Genomic DNA, 22,737 nt, shown 5'->3' with positions numbered 1-22,737 from the left:
CTTGCTTTGGGCCATCAGACCTGAAAGCAGCTAATAGAACTAATCACAGCTTCTCAGAAAGTAGGATTCAGTTAAAAATATATAATTTTATTCAAAATCGCAATGTATATCATAATAATAATAATAATAATAGTAAAATCACTTCTAAAAGTTGCAAATAACTACATTTGGAATATATTTATATATATTTATTTTTATCTGTTAGGCTAACCTCATAAAGTCACAGGGTGAGGCTAACACAGGTCTAAATGAAAGCAGCTGATCCAAAACTCATTAGTGAAATTTAAATAATTTTGATAATATGTATCTACAGTTAGATTTTAATTGTGACACAAAATGCTATGTAACTGTTTATGAAATTTTGAACGTTTGGCTTGCAGCGTCTTCAGAGGTTTAACCCTGAAATAATCTGATCTCTCGGTAAGAATATGACTGACTTGGTTCACCCTTTGAATCGGTTTTTTCTCACCAGTTTCTATTTTGAAGAGTTTGCTTCTCAGTGTGTTACAATGTGCCAATATAACAACTGCTGCAAACAGTTTGCCTTATTCATGCAGACAAAGAGCCTCAGGCCTTCTCAGGCTAATGGATCTAGCAGATCACACAAACTGCACAGACTGAAAGATAAAAGTTAAAGTGGAGAAAGCAGCAGAGGTAGTAAACTTGCAGAGAGACCCACTCAGGGTTGCATTTCTTTTTGTTTCCATTTGGGAAAAAAACTAATTCGGCAGAGTATCCTGGAGCTCAGTTTGGAAGCGTACGTCTCTAATTTATGAGTGGCGGCTCTGGAGAGCTGCTTACCCTACTGTTGGCCATCATTTCACCCCTGACCTTTGCCCTTAACCACTCTGATCTTCTGCTGCAAGACAAAAACAGAAAAACAGGTCTGACCTGAATTCTTCCTACTTAAAAGGCTATTTAATCTCATCACCTTTTGAAATGTTTCAAATACTACAATATTTTTCTAATTTACTAAAACCATCAAGAATCCAGTTTTGCAAAGCAAAAAAATCCAGCAGATTACAGCTGTCAGTGCCATCTGTTATAAGGATTTGGGTTTACAATTATGAAGGAAGGGTTATTTCCAAATTGGAGAACAACTGCAGGATCATCACACCACAAAACTCAGTAAAATCCATCATCAAATAGCCCAATTTTTACAATTGTGCACTTCAGATTAGTGGAGCTGAAGGGTAACATATGGGTTTGAGAGTTTTGGGGTTGGAACACAGACAAGCATGCAAGAGGGATCCATTAGTGTGCAAATGTCCTTGTTGCACAGTGCAAAATAAAACGTCAAATGTTGGTATTTAACACCACATCACTATTTCTTAATCCTGTTATGTCCAACTGACAACCAAACTCTTCAGTATGGAAGCAGTTTCTGAGTGAAGACGCAACATCAGCTATTTTCACCTTCAGGAAGAGGAAAATAAGCACAATAAGCCCAGGCAAATGTTCCTCTTTTCTCGCTTTGACCTTGGGTCTCAAAGAAAATGTCACACATTTTTGTGACAAATATGTGTAACAGATTCAGATGACTTTTAAAGAGACTGAAACAAAGTGGATGGGTATCACTGAAAAGGATATTATTATACTGTAAGGACTGAGTGACTCACTGCACTGGAGAAATTAGATGTTGGAGATACACTACCCAAAGTAAGTGAAACGACACTTTCGGTGACACTATTCCCACATTCATCCTGGGGAGCCCTGGAGATAAAGATAAACTTCACACAGTGGTACATCACATTAAAGGAGTTGTGTAAATGATATGCAATTACAAACTGAAAACATGTCTATTTAAAATGATTTTACCAGGATGCAGACAGAACATGAAGGAAACCAGAAACACGGAGAGAAGTGAGGAATGGGCAAAACTTAGTCTGCAAGATGTCTTAGCTCTGCCTACGTTGGCACTTCAGAGCAATCTTGAAAAAATATTTTCCTTCGGTCTAGCCATATCTCAGCAAAGTGCTGGACTAACTCAGTGTGACATCTGCTTCTATTGGGTTAAAAAAAAAAAAAACGTAAAGAGGCCCACCCCTTCAAGATGCAGTCCTGAAAACAAGTCATTCCCCTTAGACAAAACTTATACACAAAGCCAAAAGAGCAGGAGAGCAAGCCTACTGTTCACTGTGTCACTGGGGAATCTGCAGGAACACAGAGGTGAGGGGGCTGCAGACCCTGCATGCTCAGGTTTGTCCCAGAGGGGTCCCGTGCTACTTCCATTTCACAAACAACCTAAGAACTGCTTTGCAGGATGCGGGAAGTGGTGGAGCCAGCTTACAAAACACAGAGAAAGATATAAGTCTGAGTCTGGCATGAGACCAGGTTTATATCTCAGTGACTGAGCCCTGACAAGAGGAAAGGGGAGGAAAGCTCTTAGCAAACTCTGATAATTTAAAACGGAGATTTCCTGCTTAATGGTGGTTTAAGCAGCTGATGTCAAATAATGATGAAGTTAAACAACTGAGATCCAAAGCTCATTTATTTTGGGCTTTAACTTGAAGGAAACTTCAGTTTTTATCATGACTGTTCCTGGAGTGTAAAGTTCTCATGTACACAATTTGCACTCATTATCTTTACAGAAAGGCAATTCTTTAAATGTCTTATTATGATGACTACTTTAATCAAAAACACAAAGAGCTTATATTTATGTGACCTTCTCACCCTCTTTAGCGCTCTTAGCAAGCAAAAATGTTTTGAATAATGACTTACTTCTTCAAGCGCAGAAACCTTTGTTGGAGCATTTATGGAATTTGCAATAATAGTAATTTTGTCTCAAATGGCTGTGGAGATGCAACGAGATAATAAAATTTTCAATCAGAGCAAAGACAGAACACTTATGCTGATTGTCAGAGATGAGAGGAAGCTGCTTTGTCTTGATTCACTTGGTTCTCCTTTCATGCAGGTGAAATCCTTCATGTAAGTGATATATACAAAAGGCAACTAATAAGCTCAGTCTGCTTTATGATCATACATTTCTTGTCACTGTTATATATATATATATGTATATATATATATATATAATAGTCAATCAAGGATTTAAAAGTCTTATCTGCTTTCCATCTTGTGATAAATTCCCAACCGATTCATTTTTTAATCCTGTCTTTCAAACATTCAAGACTTTTTTAATATGGCTTGAAGGCCAAGTGATGCTTCAAGGAAAAGAAGATGTAGACAACAAATGGATTCATGGGTAGATGGATGGACTTCTGTGACAAAGTGGTTCTGTTTGCTTTTACTGCTTGTACTCTATCCTTATTTCTGATTTATCTAATCTTTCTAAAGTTGGTCTGAATGCTTTATTTAATTTTTATTTGCACTTTTTAAAGCTGTGTTTGTATTTGCGTTATTCATGGAATTAATGAGCATTTTCCTCTCGGGTTAAGATACTGTTGTAGTTCTTGAACTATTCACAGCTCATGGTTGTGGATTAGCAACATCTCACAGGAAATGGCTAATAACTACACCAGAAATGGGAATAAAAGCAGCATAATCCAGAGAAGACGTTTGAAATAACTTTGCACAAGCTCTCAATACCTCTTTGATTTATAAAGGGTCCTGCAAACATGTTACTGTAATCCTCTGATTATCTTCTCTGATTTGTAATATTAATTGTCCCCTGCTTAGTTTCTTATTCTTCCAAGTCTTTTTGCAATCTTTGCTCTTTCTGTATTTCTAGATCTCTTTTTGTAGGAGTAACTCAGTCTCATCTAAAGCCACAAGCCAAAATAGCAGATGCCAGGCCATTTTCCTGTCTGGCTCATTTTAACTGGCTTTATTTGGACACCTCTCATTTCCTTCTCTTAAGTCCAGTAAGAGCAGGCATCCCACGACGAAGCCCTTCGTTGACCTCGGTGATGTGACACACCGCAGCTTTAGCCATATGCCTACTGTTCCGGGCAGGAGGAAGCACATCACATATTTGGCTGCTTTCCATCTATTCAGACAGACACTTAATATTACCCTTTATCCCAGGTCTTACTTTCTAAAGTTGAGCAGATAGAAGCTGGTTTAAGTTCGATAGATAGCTGGCGGCTGTCCCGTCCTGCTATGACCTGCTGTGTTGTCATCATCCGTCTACTGGGTCAAAAAATCAGAATTAAAACGCATGGAACCAGTTAGCCAGCACAGAAAAATACAACTCCACTATGTGATGACTTTGGGTGGAATTCATAAAAAGGATATTCAGTCTAGTCTCTTGAAGGATTACATATGGTGCATATAATCTGGCAACAATCACTTACATTGCATGCACACAGGTCCCATTTTCTCTGTTTGCACTTGAGTTTATGCAATCTGGTGCTCATTTTCCACATCAAGCCCAAACACAGTGTGGTGACTGTCTCATGAAACATGAAAGAGGAACCAATTAAAACCAGTTGGCTGTATACGTATGAAATAACCACATTTAACTGTAATCCCACTGTTATTTTAGAAGTAATGAACAGGCAACACGTCTGGAAGGAGAAAATGTGTTTCAGTTAATGCTCCTCCCAAAAATAAATAGGGGGGCTTTTGAACTGATCTCCTTATTTTCCTGTCCGCCTAAAAGCTATTATGCACAAATGAAGTTTAAACTGGTATTTTCCATTTTAAAAGTAGATTATACCTCGGTGAGTTTATACTCCCTTTCTTGTTTCATTGCAGCACAGGACGGTGGCTGATGGATCAGGCTTTTTGGTGACTGAAAGCTCAGAAGCAGATTGCTACCAGATGAAAAGGTCTCAGAGTGCAAAACGGCGGTTTTGAGTGAATCTATAACTCTACAGTTTCTATTTTATTAACTAAATAACACCAGTATGACGTGGAAAGAGAAGAATCACTGGCTCCAAGCAGTCTGATCATGAGACTAAATAACATTTGCTTAAAACAGGTTATTCTGTAAAACTAAAGGTAATTGGGCTTTAACATTTTAAAAAGGACAAATGATAAATTAACCGTATGACTTTCTTGCAGAACTCTTTTCACTTTTGTTAGATAATAAAGTCCAAGAGGCATGATTGACCTCTGTAGAAAGTTATCCTTCGGTGTCAAAAGAAAAAAAAAAAAAAACTTCTCTGCCTTGAATAGACTCACATGTGTTAGCAACAAAGTACACAAGAAACTAGAAAGTTTTAAACTGAAATTTTCAAAAGATTTAATTATTTGCCGATTAAATCTCACATGTGTTTGCAAAGTAAATATCTTTACTTTAGAGAACAGAGGAACAAACTATTTTATGGCATCTTTATATCTGTAATGTTTGCTATTTCTATTGTGTAATTTCAAAGTGACAAATCTGAAGACACGTATGCTCCAGGAAGACAAAACTAATTCAGACCAGACATTCAGACATTTTTTTAACTATGTGTATACGGTCCCTTTAATCCGCCTAATATGTAAAATTCAAAACAGTTATGAAAATATTTTCCCCCTGAATATTCTCCAGATGAGTGAACATGTTGAACTGTCAAGTTTTCTTTTCTTCTTTGTCAGTCAATATCTCCCAGATGGTAGTGCCGTCTTCCTGATTAGGATCAGTTGTTTTTATATAAAGCATACTTTACTTGCTGTGCAGTGACAATCTAAAGCAGAAAACTGGTGTCAAAGCTTATGGCCCCATGCTGTTTCAGAAACCCTAGAACTGACAAGCATTCTCAGTCTACTGCACTGTATATTGATCAAATATTTAAATTTTAATTTCCTTTCTACAATGAAAATCAACCCGAATAAACCCTCACTATTCAGAACAGGACAACAAATGATTCTAGAAATGGATCGATCCAAGATCTTGGACAAATTTCAGATCTCTGATTCCAATTCCAAAGAGCTGACCTGCCACCTCAAATCATTTGTAGTGACATACATTCTCGAATATTTTCCCTCAGAAAATAGAGCATCAGTTTTATTTAGCATGGTTTATGCTACTAACTTTGCTGAACAGCAAACGTTTCCCTGTGGAATAAATAGGCCCTTACCTTAACTGTTAGATTTACAAATGCCACCCAATATGTCCAAATCCATTACATTAAAGGATCCAACATCTAAGACAAATCAAATGCAGTGTAACTCCATGCTGTGTTGCTCTTGATGAACAACCAATATCCCTTTTTACACTTAAAAAAAATCTGAAAACTAAGCAAAAAGAGGGAGAAAAACTAGCTCTGTAGATTAACCTATTGGTTAAGAACATACCAGCACCAAAAACAAAACAAAACAAAAATAAAAACATAGTTACAAAAACTATTTTAAAATAGCAGATATGGTCCTAAAACGGTTAGGTGCTGACATTTTTCTCTTCTTACACAGGGAAACTAACTATTGTAAGCACAACATACTGTAACTGCTATAGGTGCTTCCTTTGGTATTACTGTGGCAAAACTAATCAAGCTCATACTATGTATTGGGAAAGTTATAGTTTCAGATTATACTTGTTTTCCTAGTTGAACAGAACTAATGTTTGAAGCTTACGATTATTTCCAAAACAGATGAAAAGTTCTGTACCAAATCATGATTATCTTGAGAAAAAAATAACATGCCGATTTACTTTTGAATAATTTGGATAAAAGCATTTGCAAAAATCCATGTAATCTCCCCACGAGGACAAAAGGCAACATTCTGTGTTTGGGTCACCGCAGCTTCAGACATGCGATGATGATAAAAAGCTGATCCCGCCCATGCCTAGAGAATAGTGTCTGCAGTGGAAAATGAAACACTGTACAGATGCGATGAACCGTACCAAACAGAATGGAAAAACACCATGAATTAATAGTTCACTAGGGGTTTGGGTCTGTCTGTTTATGTGTGTATGGTTGCTTTTTTTTTCTGATAGGTCTCTGTGTTGGTCCTTTAATGAACAGACAATCTGTCTATGGCGTACCCCATGTCTCACCCAATGAGATCTGGGATAGGCTCCAGCCCCCAGGCAATCCTGAGCAGGATGAAGCAAGTCTGGAAAATAAATGGATGACTGACGAAGACATTATCAGAACTTGCTGATGGCCAAGGCACGTTGCACATAATTACCTGGAGAAAATGTAAGACCTCTGGAAACACAAAATTAACATCTGCATTGGACCAATGTAAAAGAAATGATATGAACACTGTCACAGACTTTAATGCTTTGTTTTAGTTACAAAGTCAGTACTTGGCTCAGATGTGTTTATTCCAACTTCCATAGCAAAGTTGGGAAGTTTTATACTTTCTTGTCTTATTTGATTCTGTTTTTGATACAGTCAGTAACAGTGTGCTTTTAAACCACTCCCATAATTGGGATCAGTTTTGTTTATGCCATACCGTTGTTCTTCGGGTGAAATCATGCACAAAGTATTTCAATTCATTGCTATGACATCAGAGATGACATGAAGATTTAAATGTCCTTGAGTCTTGATGACTCCCAGCCAGAAAAATCTAATGGATATGAATAGCTTCTAACATTTTATGGTTATATGATAATATTTCAGCACTTAAAACATTACATTTTCAGATTCAAGGCAAGAATTGTTGTGTTTTGCGAACTGTAGAGACCCAAATGCAGGCAGGAGACAGGCAGAATCATGAGGAGACAGTTATTTAATCAGGTGAACAAAATCATACGTTCTTAAAAACAGTTTATGATTTGTATATTACACATTATTATTTTATTTGTGAAAACAAAAGATAATTTTTTAAGTTTTCTTGGTTATATTCCAACTGAGAATGTATAGCCTGGTGGAATAAACTGTCCTTTATTAAGAATAGCAATGCTTTATGACAGGGTTTGTGATAGGTGAAACATGTAATGTATAAGTTAGAAAATATGAATGGACACTGGGAGAGATGCAGTGCTGTTTGGCAGCTTACATGCATCTCTTGGTGCATTTAAAACATATCGGATGTATTTTTCTGAACTGCTCAGAGTCAGAACAGGTTACTGACTCTTTATCAGAAGCACTCACGCTTCAGAAAAGAACAGGTGTGAAATGTATCACTGGGTGGTGGATGATGGGTGGAGCATCATCCAGCACCAGGTGCCACAATTACGGGTTGATTCATAGAGAATGTTTGTGATAAGTTCCAGAATAACTTTCTTAATAAGTTATAGTTTGGTCAAGAAGCACAGATAAAAAGAGAAAAAGAAAGATGCAGTCCAACCCATCGCCTGTTGACATTTGGTACCAGCTCCCATTTGACTTACAGCAGGTTCTTCTAGAAATGGGAGCAGCTATGCTGTCTTTCAGACCGATACTACAGAGGCCCCCACCCCCAAACCCAGAAAGCGGGAGAGGTGGCTTGACACTGGAATCTTTGGGAGTCTTAGTGGTGAGAAAGATCTGTGGTGAGGCCCCTCCTTTTTACTGGGGTGGGATAAGGCAGGGATTGTGGCGCCTCTGAGGTTAGTGGGCTGTTTCATTGAGACACCATCTCCATCATGAGGCTATTTTTATTCCATGTTCTTTTTTTCCTTTTTTTTTTTTTGTTTCGTCTACCCCACCAGACCACTCTTTCATTTTTTGTCAACTTTCAAGTTCAGCCTGTCTTCCTGCGCTGTAAATTGTGTGTCAGTATGTATGCATAATGGAGGCATACAAAAAAAAAAACTAAGTTATTTGATTTTTGGACCTCAGTATGTAGTTGCTGTTGCCATGTTTTTTCTGTCTCACAGGAGCTTGCCAATACAGTTTGAGCTCTCAATCGCTGGTTTGGCAGTATCACTGCAGTGCAAAAAGCTCACATTCAAACTAAACAAAACTGTCCCGTTCTCTGTTTTAATTAAAAGTAACTTTAACCTTTGACCTTCTGCAATGATTTTTGTCGTGAGATCCATAATTATCATGCAGGATATATAAGGCCTGAAAAGAGTGACCAGTCTTTGTTGGCATTATATTGCTCTAAATGTCATGATTGTATTTGTGAGGGGGAAAGTTCCCCACATTTACCCAGCTAATCCTACATGTTGAGTTCATTTGCATGCAGTGCTGTTCGGCCCGTGAGTCAACAGGGGGCTGCCAACTTTCAGGAAGGGAGTTTACCATCATAAAGCAGCTGTCCCACATCAACAGCTCCTGCAGACACAGACAGTGCAATGTTTGTACCATGGCCCATTCTACACAAGAGCAATCCTGCAGCATTTTAGCAGCCTGGCAACAGCAAGCTCTGGGACTGAAAAGGCGTCTAGACCAGCCTTCTCAAGAGACTTTTAGTTCACATTAGCACTTTAGGTTAAAAGAAACATCACAACAAGGATACTAATGAATTTGAACATAATCCCTTCATTAAGACTCCAAACTGGAAGTAACAGTAAATTTTTGTGTAGATAGAATGAGAGAGAATTGAATTCAAGAGAAAGACCAAAAGCATACAAAGTCATCTTAGGTTATTAATTTGCCTTTGATTTAAGTACTGTGTCAATAAAATTAATCATCTGATGCATTTAGATTGAATTTGCTTTATTCTCAGCAACCTTCCATTACTTACTAAACAACCATGGCTAAATGAGATCTGTAACTCCCCACCAAAAAAAGAGTTTTATATAAACTATGCTGTCAGCTGTCCTGGCAGAGCTGAATTCATTTGAATAATTTACTTTGCACAAAGGCGTGGAACTGTGGAAATGGTTTATCCATCAATCTAGTGTGGCATAGCTTGAGAAAAACACACTTTCTTCTCCATTGGTTGTTTTTGTTGATCTAATGACATTAACAAACAGCAAATAGAGCCAGTGATATAATAAAGTCTTCTTTGGCGAGCCTGGAAAGTAATCAAATGCTGTGAATCGGTTAGGTGCTGAATGAGCACACCGTTTCCTCTCTGTCATCCAGAGAGCACCCCACCACCACGGTGCTCATTTTCTCTGGTTTCCTTCGGTAACCACATCTAATGATTCCCAGGCTCAAGCAGAGATTGGAAACTAACATCCAGTCCAGCGCGAACACAGTTCTGTGAGCAGATCAAGTCTCTCTTTCCAGTCAAAGAACTCTGACATCACACCAATAATCCATATTACTCTACCACCCAGGCCTTAGGCAGACCCCACACCAAATCGAGAAACTCCAGAAGGGGATTACTGAAGCTTACTACAAACCATAAAATGTGGACACTGACCAGTTCAAAAGCTAAGAACTATGGCTATTGTCTTGGTTTGGTGGATTAATCTATTTAAAGACGCTAATATTTATATTCTTACCGTTTACAGAGTAGCACCGCACAAAGACAACCTGGAATAATGAAAAACAGCATCATTATATATTGAACATGCATGTAAAACATATGTATTACATGCATGCAGATTTACTTCTAGCTTGTACTATCACATACTATACTTTGCGTTACTTGAAGTAACTTGGTGTTACTTCAGATAACATTACAGTGATATGATGACAGTACAAACTAGCCATTCTTTAGATAGCACAACACCCTACAGAGAATTAATAAAGTGCCAGAAACATCAGTTCAACGGACATAAAATCTTCTTTGAGCTCAAACCCTCCCCCACCTATTGCTTCACACAGTTGGTGAGCCACATTTTGGTGCTGTGTTATTAAATTACATCATTCTAACTTAAAGTATTACTGTAAAAATAAAACAATTTCTCCTCCAGTGTTTAAGCTTCAGATAATTGTGTTTTTCTCCTGTTGGTCTGTATGTATCTGCTGTGACCGATGCTTTGTCTGTTGTGTGTCCAGGCCAAAAATCTTTTCAGCTTGTGTGTTTTGGCCTCATTTTGATGCACCCTTTTCCTGCTGCACAAACTCTTGCCAAATCCTGCAGCTTTGTTTCACCTTCCCAGACTGAGAACAGAACACTCTGACACAGACCATTGCTGTTCGTCTCTCTCACTCCCTTCAAACATAAAACTTATTTATGTTTTTTCAATTTCTCATCTATCACATAAATTATTTGCATGTCAGATCAACTGAAAACCTGAAAAACCTCTGAAAGGTAAACTAAGAAAGGACTGGAAAAATATGATTATTTTTTTTTCTAACATGCAGACAGTTTCCATCAGTGTAGAACCTGTAGAACCTAACATGTTAGACATCTAAAACCAGTGTCTTGTACACCCTTAAGCCCTGTCACCTTCTGTCATGTTATAACCACAAACTTTTATTTAACTTAGATTATATGTGAAAGACACAAAGTAGTGGATAATCGTAAAAGTTGTGGATTTGATTTGCATTCAACCGGTCCTGTTGTGAGGCACCGACAGAACATAAATACCCTCAACACATCTCCATCATGAAATATGGAAGTGGCAGCATCATAATATGGGGATTCTTTTGTTTAACGGTGGAGAGGGGTGAGGGAGGGAGTTAATCAGAGCTGATGAGAAGAGAAATGTACCTAAAGGCATGGGAATCCTGAAACAAAAATGGTCGAAGGACTCAAAGCGGACATTCACCAGACATCCACACAAAAGTCAGTTTTTATGACCATGAAGACAGTCGTTCAGTAAACTGCTTGGTGGGAAACGGTGTTCACATTGAGCTGTTTTATATGAGACACTGAGCGGATAGGGTTAAGAGTTAGCACAACCAGTCACAAGACAGTGCACCAGCCACCACTTGCTGGTGTGGCCACTATTTTAGCCTTGCTGCACACTAGATTATTAAACTTGCTAGGAACCATTTGGATTGTGGAAAATGAAGGAATATGTCATGAGAAATGTAAGCAGTCAGTAGGCTAGACTATGAAAACTCAGCCATCTGCAGACATTGTGCACAGAATACGCAAAGTAGGCCTGACAATCAGGAACCTGTACAGTCAACGTCTACACGTAAATTCGATTGAGAATCTGTTGCATCATTTGAAAACTGACGCTATTCCTGCAATCTGACAGAGTTTGAACTATTTTGGCAAAAGCCATTCCGCAGACATGCAAAAGTAGTAGAGACACTCCCAAAAAGATTTGCAAATGCACACCACACTTAATTGTTTCATTTTCCTTCCACTGCACAAATATGCGCTATGCTGTGTTGGACGATTAAATCATAAAATACATCTAAGTTTATGGTTATGACATGACAAATGGCTTCACATTGGTGTTTGGCCTGACATAAACCATTTGTGTCTGCTTCCCCACATGGCCAAACTGTGGCAGATAAAGTCAGAATGATAAGCGACAGTCTGGCTGCTTTTTGCGCCAGGAGACCGTACGATAGGTGTGGGATAAGGATGTTTCTTCTGGGAAGTGTTTTTCAGACTGATAGTTCCTCCCTTGCAAAAAGAAAAACAGGACAAATTGAATCTAATCATGCTGGCACTTCATTAAGGCAACCCCTATCTATTATCAGAAACCAGGGCGCTGGAAGCAAGAGGGTGAACAGAAAAAAGTAGGGACAGACATGTCTAAGCAAAGCTTGGGGCTTAGCTCGAGGCGGTCCACATGAACTTTCGCTCATTTGTGTCCATTGTGACGGATGCAGGGGCCCAACCACAATCCACATGTGAAGATTGGAGGCTTATGAGGGTGAACATGCTGACATATTCAATCCTCTGCAACTCTCATATCCTCTTGAAATAAAACTCTCAGCAGATATACAATATACATTCATCCGATAGCTAAGTTTATACTCCGTGTTTACAGACCAGGATAAATGTAACCCTTCCAGTCAGCGGATCCTGATGTTTCCTTCCCCAAACAAACATCCCAGGTTTGGCTACACACTCTCCGGGCTTCTAAACGTATGTTGATAATGTCATGTGAAAGCCGAGACAACAACACGGCTCAAAAATTAAAAAGGGATGAACCCTGAAAAATGGGACAGCTTAACTCTAAACAGACCGCAACATTTGGAAAAACTAGAAGTCAAAGAACTATGTTTGCACAAAGCTCAGCCTCCCAGGTTTAATAAATTGCCTTTCCTCAGGAAATATAGGAGCTGTCCTGTATAGAAGCTCCAGTGCAACCACAATGGTGAACCAATTAATTTGGGATAATGATTAGCTCATGAAATCGATGGGGTCTCTTTTTAGGCTACTTTCTACTCTCCCCCAGTTTTTTCAATATTGCCATGGTAACAAACCACCACTACAACTTCATAAACACACCATTTTTTGCACTCACACTGCATGAGGTAAATCGCCTACAATTTCCTCACAGCATCTCCTTAGTTTCTCACTCTTCCTTCTTCTACATCTCACATTTGCTTCTGTCATTTTGCACCCTCATTTAGCCTTATTTTCTGCCCCTCATTTAATGTGCATCTTTTTTTTTCTTCTTCAGTTTTGCCCAATTAAACATCACCCAACTCAAGCTGTGCGTTTTCTAAAATGGAGCCGATGGGAAGAAAAATCAAAAAGAGTTTTTTTTTTTAATTAGACTATTTGAATGTATGATCAAAATCTTGTATAATTCACGTAGTTTCATGTGTGAAACAGTAAGACTAAAATTTTAACTGGTGGGGAAAAAAAAATCAAAGCGAAAAAAAGTTTTCCTGCACGGTGTCTGATATTGGCCCAGTCCTTTACCAGTAACGGAGCCCTTCCCCCGCTCCTCAGCAAAAACATTCAGCATACGTCTCTGTATGTGTGTCAGCATGATGAATAAAGAGCGGAACCAGGGCATAGGGTGACTTCACACTTAAACAGCCTGTTTACGAGTAATTCACAGAACTGCGGGAGATGGGAGGCCCGGTGGAGTTTCCCAAATAAAATTCCTTTTTTACAAATACGTAATCGGAGTAAAGGAAGGCTACAGAAAACTTTGAGTGAGTCAACACAGGACTTGTATGATCTTAAATATGGCTTCCGAAAAGCAAAATGTATTCTTTTAATTCTTTCATTATTGCGAAGACGATCATCAGTTTAAAAGAAACATGACACTGGAATCAAATTAAATAGATACCAGAAAACCTGCAAATCAGACAGTACGCTTGAGGTTAAAACATCCCAGGAAGGGAATTGGCCATAAATAAAAAATGGTGCTGCAGCAGTGTTGACAGGAACGTTGACAGAGGAAGAGTGCGGCTTTGAACTGGCTGAAAACCAAATCTAGAACACTCCAATTTTCTTTTTCTCTGTTCGACTATGACTTTCTTTTAAATAACTACTTTGTACAGTTTCATTGTTGCAACACAATGCATTTCCATAACCTCACCTAACACTATGCAAAGCTCTACATCTGAAAGGATTTGCCCATATAAAAGTAGATTCTATCTATATCTATATCTATATATCTGACCTTATTAAAATAAAGTTGTGTGGTAGGAAAACTCTCATTTCGAAATTGTGCAATAATGCACAATTTTACATTATTGAGTACTCATACTGTCTCAGCAAGAAAGCAAATGGATGACGCATATACGGTAAAGGAGATCTACAAGGGCGCCCTCACTTAGAAAGCGTGCCTCAGAAGCCAATCAGCAGGCAGGATACAGTCTTGTGATTTGCCACATTCGAAAAACTTTCTGAGTTGAATTAGTGGCATAAATTAACTTTTCAATGAAATCATAATTTTTAGACACTGAGGTCATTTAGCAATCAAGAGTCTCCAATTGGCTATACAGAAGATTCTTTTGGCTCCACAGAAAACTTAGCACATTGCTGAGAGAAACTGTGTTAAAGTGGACTTCAAATATATATTAAATCAAAACTTTGGTCATTATATTGATTAAACAGGCATTATAAATCTTGCAAAATCTTTGATGAAACAGTTAGACTGCACAGTGTAGCAGTGATTAGCACTCATGTCTCACAGCACAAATGTACTCACTTCCTTTGTGTGTGGTTAGAGTGTTTTGCCCGTAAATCATGTGGTTCTCTGGTTTCTTCCTTCTGTACCAAGCCATGCATATTAGATAAAATAAAAGATTCCAATTTGTCCCAAGGTACGAGCATCTGCTTGAACGCCTCTGCTGGCCCTTTGATTGAACTAACCATGTCATGGATTCAGCCTCTCTCCCATTGACCACAGACCATTTCCCTCAATGAGCTTTACCTAGGATAAAGTATGGATGTGCATAGAAGATGAATAATTCAATGGATGAATGAAAGAAAGAGTGTGCTTCTAGTTTTAAAAGGTGTTTTCCATTTGAGCTTTGAAGTCAAACTTTTTGAATTCCAAGAGAGAAAAATCTACTGGCGCGCCCCTTAATGTGGTCTGATTAATTCTGTGCTACATGCAGTGTGGTCCAAAATGTATTGCTGAACATGCTACTAAATTCAGATGATGTTATTTTGCTAATAGTAGTTGCCTTAGAGTTTTAAATGTTTTTAAAGAAGCAGTAAGATATATGTGCTTATGTAGTAGTTTTTGTCAAATAAACAAAACCTTGTTATTGGCATGCACGTTCTGGTAGTTATTCATAATAATTTTGGCACCAATGCGAAAATTTTAATTATTCATACTCATAATTAAAAGCTAAGAATAAATCCCAAGCTGTTCCTTAAGTTAAATCTTTCTACTTAGCTTTAGGAAGCCAACCACAGATCTTGCTGGTTTAGAAATCCAATATAATTTGCACATGTTCACCCTACAGCCCTAATTAGTGATATAAAAGAAAATCAATATCGGAAAAAAAGGATTTGCTTACAGAATAATTCTCAAGTGGTGTTTCTCATTTGAGACATTAGAAGAAGAGACATTATTAGGGAGGTTACCTGTTTGTAAGGACAAGACAATCCGATCAGATCAGCTCACGTTTAAATGGGAGACAATACAATAATCTGTGGAAACTTCATGTGGAGATTTGAGGCTCGAGAGTTCGCAACAGGATCTGATGAAAGTTATCATGTATAATTTAGGTTTGAATGGAGACAGCGTCTCAAACCAGATGTCTGGATGCTTTCATTCCTGGGAATGATGCATTGGCCTTCTGAAGACATCAGCAACTTCTTGTGCACTAGTTTTTCTCCTGTTCATTGAGTTGCATATTGAGGATACTTTTAAAATGTCACAGCTGACTGTACACAGTGTATCTGGATGCCAAACTATTAAGAACCTTGTTTATGCATCCTTTGAGGGTGATAGGCTTTGCGCGAAAGCCTAGAAGCAAGCTTACGTACGCCGTGCTTAGGGGACTTACAGCTAACAGTAACATTTCAGGTCACATTTATTGTGCTGCATTGCAGCACTGGTAGTCATTGCCCCTGCTAGGGATGACTGGGTGGGCACATTTTAGTCCTCAGCCTGAGTTTTGATGAAAGGTTGATGCAGAACAGTAATGTGCATGACTTCAGTTTGGTAATCACAGCTAAGATCTATTCCTGAATCTCTGAGATGCTTAGCATTCCACAAAAAAAAAAAATTGTAAGACAGTTTTGAGGTAGGATAGATAGGGCACTGCTGAAGGAATTTGTGCCACTTTGTTAAACAACTAGATGTGAATAAAAACACAACCTTACCTGGTTGTCTGTCCCAAATCACAGATCTTAAATTCAGCATGCCAGCTCAAGTTAATTACGCCAGGAAGTCCCATATCGCACTTTGCTCTGCACACTAAGCTTTACACAGCAATATAAACACGTGCTTCGCTTTTCAACACAAGAGTCAAAAGAAGCAGTGACATAAATCCAGCAACACCAGACCAAATTAACCTTATTGATGAGGTAGACAACCCTGTGGTAATTAGTTCCCCTGCTAAATCTTTAAATCACCTCTGAGCACTCAGAGGAAATTACTACTAAGCCAAACGGTTGTCTTTTTATTACAACTAATCATCAGTGTGGAAGGTTTATTATAGGAGAAAAATGTCTGATGATTACTTCAAACTGATTTCCCCTCCACCTTTTAAATGTATGCTGGATTATTTTAGCTTTTGGCATGTGAGATTAAAAAGGAAGTACATGGTCCATGAGCACATACAAAATGGGAATCTGGTTAAAACAGTCTTCAGTCCATTTTTGCTTGAGGCCAATGGAGACAGCAGAGGCGAACCACAATGTAAAAGTAGAGGTTCTCTTCAGACAGTTCTCCCCATCTGTGCGGAGTATCATTCTCTCCCACATGCTTTGCTTTACAAGGCTTGGATAAACGAACACGGTAGAACCGGGCCAGGTAAAAGAACCAGGAAATGTTTTACTTAGGATTGTTTTCCATTTCTCTTGTGTTCACTGGGATTTTCATTTGGTTTGGGGAATTTCAAACCAAAATGGGCAATTTTACAAGGAATGTTTAAATTAATAGCTGCTGTAGTAATATAACTCAAACTGTGGCTTGTAGAAGGGTCAAAACATCAAAAGCCGTTGGCTATAAAAGGTGTAACAAAGTTGAGATGATATGTAATCCGTAGTCCTATTTTGGCTCAATACAAACAAAAACTGCATATATTTTATAGCTCTGGTCCCTAAGCTCACACAGAAACTGAGGCATGTTGTTAATATTAATCATCCGCAAAATACCCTTTGTTGCCAGAGTAATGTTGATTCCCACATAATTTGACCCAACATGCCAATTCAATATCCATTCCTACTTGCTTGGCAACTAAGTTTTTGAAAGATTTCAATGTTCAATTTTCCTCCCGGGATAATTAGATCTGGTTGTAAACCGAAACTGGCCTTTTTTGAGAGCACAAAAATGCTCAGTAACTCTATGCTCCAACACATGAATGAGTTTGTTAGGCTGAGAAACATTTTTCTAAATCATTATGGAGCAACCGGGGGTGTTGAGGTTGCTGGCATTTGAAACCGATGCATTCTTTGAAAAAGTCGTTCAGGATATGGAGACATTTGCTCAGTGGTTAAGATATTTTAAGGTTGTGTAATGTAAGACTGTTTTTTTCCCCTCTAGGAAGATGTAAATTTGCCATGAATGGAAGATTCAACACGCTGGCAACTCCACATACAGTATTATAAAACACCTCACCCTGTTTTGTGTGATCTAGTTTAGGTGGTTACTGATTTTTGTTACCTGGCAAGCTGTCACTCCGCATCTGCTTTCCAGTCTGGCGGCTTCTGACGGACAGCAGGGGCTTGGATGGATGATTTAGCGCAGATTTGCTTTTGAACAGAGAATATCATGAGCAGATGATGCTTCCTGATGCCCGGCTTGTTTGGCGGTGCCAAGTGCCTTGCACATGTGCTGTAGTACCGAGGGGGTGGTGAGAACAGAAGGCCTGGCAGCCGTCATCACAGCCAGTCTCAAGGTCTAACCCCCTCTCCATTAATTTGTCTCAAAGAAGGAGGCAAAGTGAATAATTGCCCCTTTTAAAAAGGTCAAACAAAGAAGCTCCTCTCATTTCTGAATGCAACACAGTGAAAACACATGCACCTGTTTTACTCTAATGGCTACCTTTATTCTTGTGGAGGCAAAACCCAAATTGCACTGAGACCCACAAATCAGCCTACTTGGTTCACTTAGAGGAGGACCGAGCATCCACAGGCAGACAGATGTGCTACTATCACCTGCCCTCATCCTGATGTCACCAGACCACAGGGACAACAGGAAGAAGCAAAGAGGCGTAACAGGATCACAGCGGAGACACAACAATGTGGGAAAAGGAAATTGGAAGAGATAAGAGACCTGGTGAAGCAGACAAGGCAAGGAGTGACAACCAGACAATGAGACAGGACACCTCAGCGTCAGAAGATATATGTTACAACTGGGATCAACAACTGGATCCCGCAGCTGGGCCAGAGCTTTGTCACTGCTGCCAGAATCAGACTCCCCAGTGGACTGTCAAGTGTTTCCACTCATTTTCTCAGACTCTTTTCTTTCAAAACACCAACACTCTTTCAGATAAAACTAGTAGTCATACTAGGAGGTCTGCTTCACCTGCAGGAGGCAACTTGGGAAACAGACTGTACTGATGAAATGTCATATCCCACTGGATATATATCCCCCCCCTACCAGCAATAAGCAGGAAATCTTTCCAGCTGATTTTTATCTTCCAGAACATTCACTTTAATGGCAATATGGCAATACCACATGTGGCTGATCATAGCCTCTGCACTTGAATGCTGAGTTTTCACAGTGACATGCAACAACTGACAAATTCACACAGCATGTTTTGTATTTATATGCAAAGTGAACAGAATGCACTAGATTTTACCTTTCAGATACGCCGAACTGCGTTCACCAAGGTCCTTCAAAAGGTACTTGCTGGAATCATATCTAAAACAATTTTTTATCCCCATGTTGATGACATCCTGAATCTTCAAAATAAGATGCCAGATCTCTAATATACAAAGACGCCATGTTGGATTATGAAACTCTGAGATTTATTTGTAAACTCATACTTTTGCACTTGGGAGTCAGACTTCAGGGGGTGTCCTTCCTGGTAGAGGTGGGGGAATTGATTCAAAATATTGTTACTAAATTGGTATCAATATTGGATCAATAGTAGCGTGATAAGATCAATGCACCAGTTTTAGATTCCCTCTTAAATGTTATTTTATTTTTATGTTGTTTTTTAACTTTACCTCAATTTGACTCAAATGGAAATTTGATTTACACTTTATTTAGAAAAAAAATGCACACTGATTAGCTTAGATATTCTATTGTCTATGTGTATTATGTTAATATGTTACTAAAGTATTTTGTAGACACCTAGAAACTTGGTCCAAATTCTATCATAGGGTTTTATAAAATAATCCAAATGAAAAACCATAAGAACAGCTAAAGGGTTGATGTTATATCAAATTTAATTAAAAAGCATCAACATCGGTATCAGTATTGGCATCACCAGCCTTAATTTATTTATATTGGATTGATACTGCCATATGCAGTATGGCACACCTCTACTTCCTGGAACCTTAAAAATACCAACTTCAGTATAAAATTAGAATCTGCCATAAAATTACCATCATATCACAAAACTGCAGTTATAGAGATGCATACCATTCTGGCCTTAAAAAAATCTTTCAGCTCATTCAGACTGTTTGATCTTATTAAATCCCATTTTCTACTATCTTCTGAATTTAGTAATTGCTGTTAATGTTTTCCTCAAAACCTTCCCCACAACTCTTTCCAAGCTATTGCTGTGAGACTGATAGTGAATTCACAGATGTCTAAACAGAAAAAAAACTGGCCTAAACACCCCACCTTATGTTCAGACGTACATGACTGTTTATGTCCACATGACTGCCCCAGCTCAACTCAGGACTAAGTGTTCACGGAAGTATTACATTCACCAACACATAAAGTAGCACATCCAGTTTCCTGCAATTTTGGCATTCCTGGAAAATACTGCTATCCCACAGAGCCACAGCGAAGCTTGGTTGTTATGAGGAGGAAAAAGAAACGGAGGTAAAACCAAATGCAGAGTCAGCTATGCTTCGAGCTAAACCAGTCTCTCAGTCAGACAGGCATGTCTAGCATTAAAACTGACAAGTGAACATTTCATTTGACACACACAATGGCCAGAAAATGTTCTGGTGAGAAATGATTGCATGTTTTGTGTACCAAAATACAACTCTGAAATTGGCATTTTCCTCACATCTCCATAATTAGCTTTTCTTATTTTCAGAAAGCTATGGTCTTGGAACATCTTTATTGTAAAATGGAGTTTTACAATAACTGTTGTTCATGCGGCATGTCCTTTTTTTATAGTCAGACAGGTTTCCTTTCTGCTAAAAAAAAACAAAATGTGTCCTCCATTTTTGCGGTCCTTTTGCAGAAATTTAATTTGGATAAAGGTCATGATAAACGGTGTTTATGCACAATCCTTATAAGGCTCAGCAAAACTGAGATTAAACAGTGAGAGAGGAGAAACTGCTCAGAGCCCAAATTAAAAAATGAGGTAATTGTCTAAATAAGCAAAAGGACAAAGAAACTAATTTATGTTTCTAAAGGGCAACTCCATTGCTAAACCCAATTTCTTATCAGGTAACTGTTCAAATTCCACTTTAGTTTTCAATCTAAATTAATGAGTCTATTAACAACAGCACACAAAAAGCAAAGAACATTTATAAATTAAATTTCAATGCATCTGTGCAGACTTTTTGAAAGACTATTGAGGAAGGATAAACAAAAGCTGCTTCTGTGATTAAATTGTGCATGCCTCACCTTTGTACTGATTGTAGCACAACAAGGGTAATGATTTTTATTTCAATTAACGTAATACACCTTTTTTTTTTTTTTTTACTAGCCAACACTGGTGTGAGGAAATGGTTTTTAAGGATTGAAATTAGCCTCATATGCTTTTGACTGGTGGTTGCCAGCAGGTGGCCAGTGTAGTAAAAAGAGTGGAGAAACCATGAGGGGCTGGTGTGAAAGAAAAGACATTCATTCAATCAGTCATACTTTTTTTCTACACAGCAATTATGAGTAGTCTTTTTCCTCTGTAGACTGGAATGGAGAAGTGATTTAGAGTGCCACTTCACTGAGGTACCTCTTTCAACTAGGCTCCCTTTAAAGAATTCAGCGCGGAATAATGAATATGTCTGAGGGTTGCTGTTTGAATGCTGGGAAAGTCTTAGCTGTAACACTTTTCTAAAATAAAAACTAGAAGGATCACAGTTTTTCATCCCAAAAAACATTAAAAAGTCATGGCCACAGCAAGCAATCCGAAAAAGGGGGGAAAAAAACCTGACAGTCTCAAAACACAATTGATACCTTTAAGAGAACAGGGATTTTTAATAAAAGCACAGAGAAAGAATAGACTTTTAAGCATCATTCTGAGTCACAGCTTCAACAAAGGAAAGTTGTTTTCTCCAGTAACTACTGCAATCAGAGTTTGTCTCAAATTGCTGAGGGGGCAGCAGTAGCGGTGATGAAAAAAGATCCATTCTCTAATGAAAGTAGGAAGGGTGACATACAAAAAACTTATTATGGCCTATCATCACACCCCACTAATGGAAAATGAAAGGGGATCAGATAAGAATTTAAGAGGCAGACAGACCAGCAGACAGAAAAGGAAGCCCCCCTGCTCATGTCACCTCTGCCACTTCTGCAGGCGCTTGTCAGGGTTCATTTCCCCCACAGCTGCCAAGAGACCCCTCTCGCTTTTCTGCTGGAGCCAATGGACCCCCACAAAAAATAAAAAATAAAAAAAATAAAAAAACAGACAGAGGTACAATTCTTAGCAGGGACCCTCTATGTTAACTCAAAACTGCAATGATATTTGTAAATTATTCTCTGGTGAAACATTCTGATATAACCAACTGAAAAGATTTATTACTTAAACATATGATAGAACAGCACAGAAAACAATAAATGACTAACTCCTTAAGCCAAGAAAACCTCACTTTACTCCACACTGTTTCCTATTGCAATGCACATACTGATTACATGGCATTTCAGAAGCAACGGTCAGATTATCTTTCTGTTTAAGAATGTTCTTCATAGTCAACTGAAAAGTACTGACAGGAAACAGATGAATTAAGTGGGCGCACCAATATAGTGCCCCTGATCCACCACAGGAGGTACTAATAAACCCCTAATCACTATGAAGTTGAAGGGGTAAAACAGGATTAGGAAATGAGCAAGACACAGAGTACGAAACAAAGCAAAGAGTTCATCTACCGCAACAGGAGTGCAGAGAACGGGAGGAATACATGGTTAACCGTTGACTATCTGATTTCAGATATACGTATAACATGTTTAGGATGCTTCACAACAACTTTGCTTCTCTTGAAAGCACTGAGTATAACTGAAAGGCCAGCTTGATAACTGTAACACAGCTCTGCTATCGGAAAAAATTCCCATCAGGGTAAATCTCAAACTCATTTTCTTAGGCACTGCTCAGGTGAATGGTGAAAGTTGTAAGCGACACCTCTTTGGTTCCATAGTCCCTGCTGCACGGTCTGTAAGCACACATGGCCTGGTATATCAGAAGATCGAACTGTGCGATGAAAAAACTAAAAGTGATTGATAGATTGGTTGATTATTTT

General features: G+C 38.5%; 1 protein-coding gene across 1 annotated transcript in view; it reads right to left on the bottom strand.

Annotated features, from left to right (window-relative positions):
- LOC106960700 (protocadherin-16-like) overlaps positions 1 to 22,737 on the bottom strand; it is a 98,574-nt gene that overhangs the window by 62,558 nt on the left and 13,279 nt on the right. The window lies entirely within an intron of this gene.

This window comes from Poecilia latipinna, unplaced genomic scaffold, assembly GCF_001443285.1.
Source record: "Poecilia latipinna isolate Pla-1442-1.1 unplaced genomic scaffold, P_latipinna-1.0 Scaffold1214, whole genome shotgun sequence".
Classification (NCBI taxonomy): Eukaryota; Metazoa; Chordata; class Actinopteri; order Cyprinodontiformes; family Poeciliidae; genus Poecilia; species Poecilia latipinna.
Note: the sequence above shows the minus strand (reverse complement) of the source record. Positions and strands in the feature narration are given on the sequence as shown.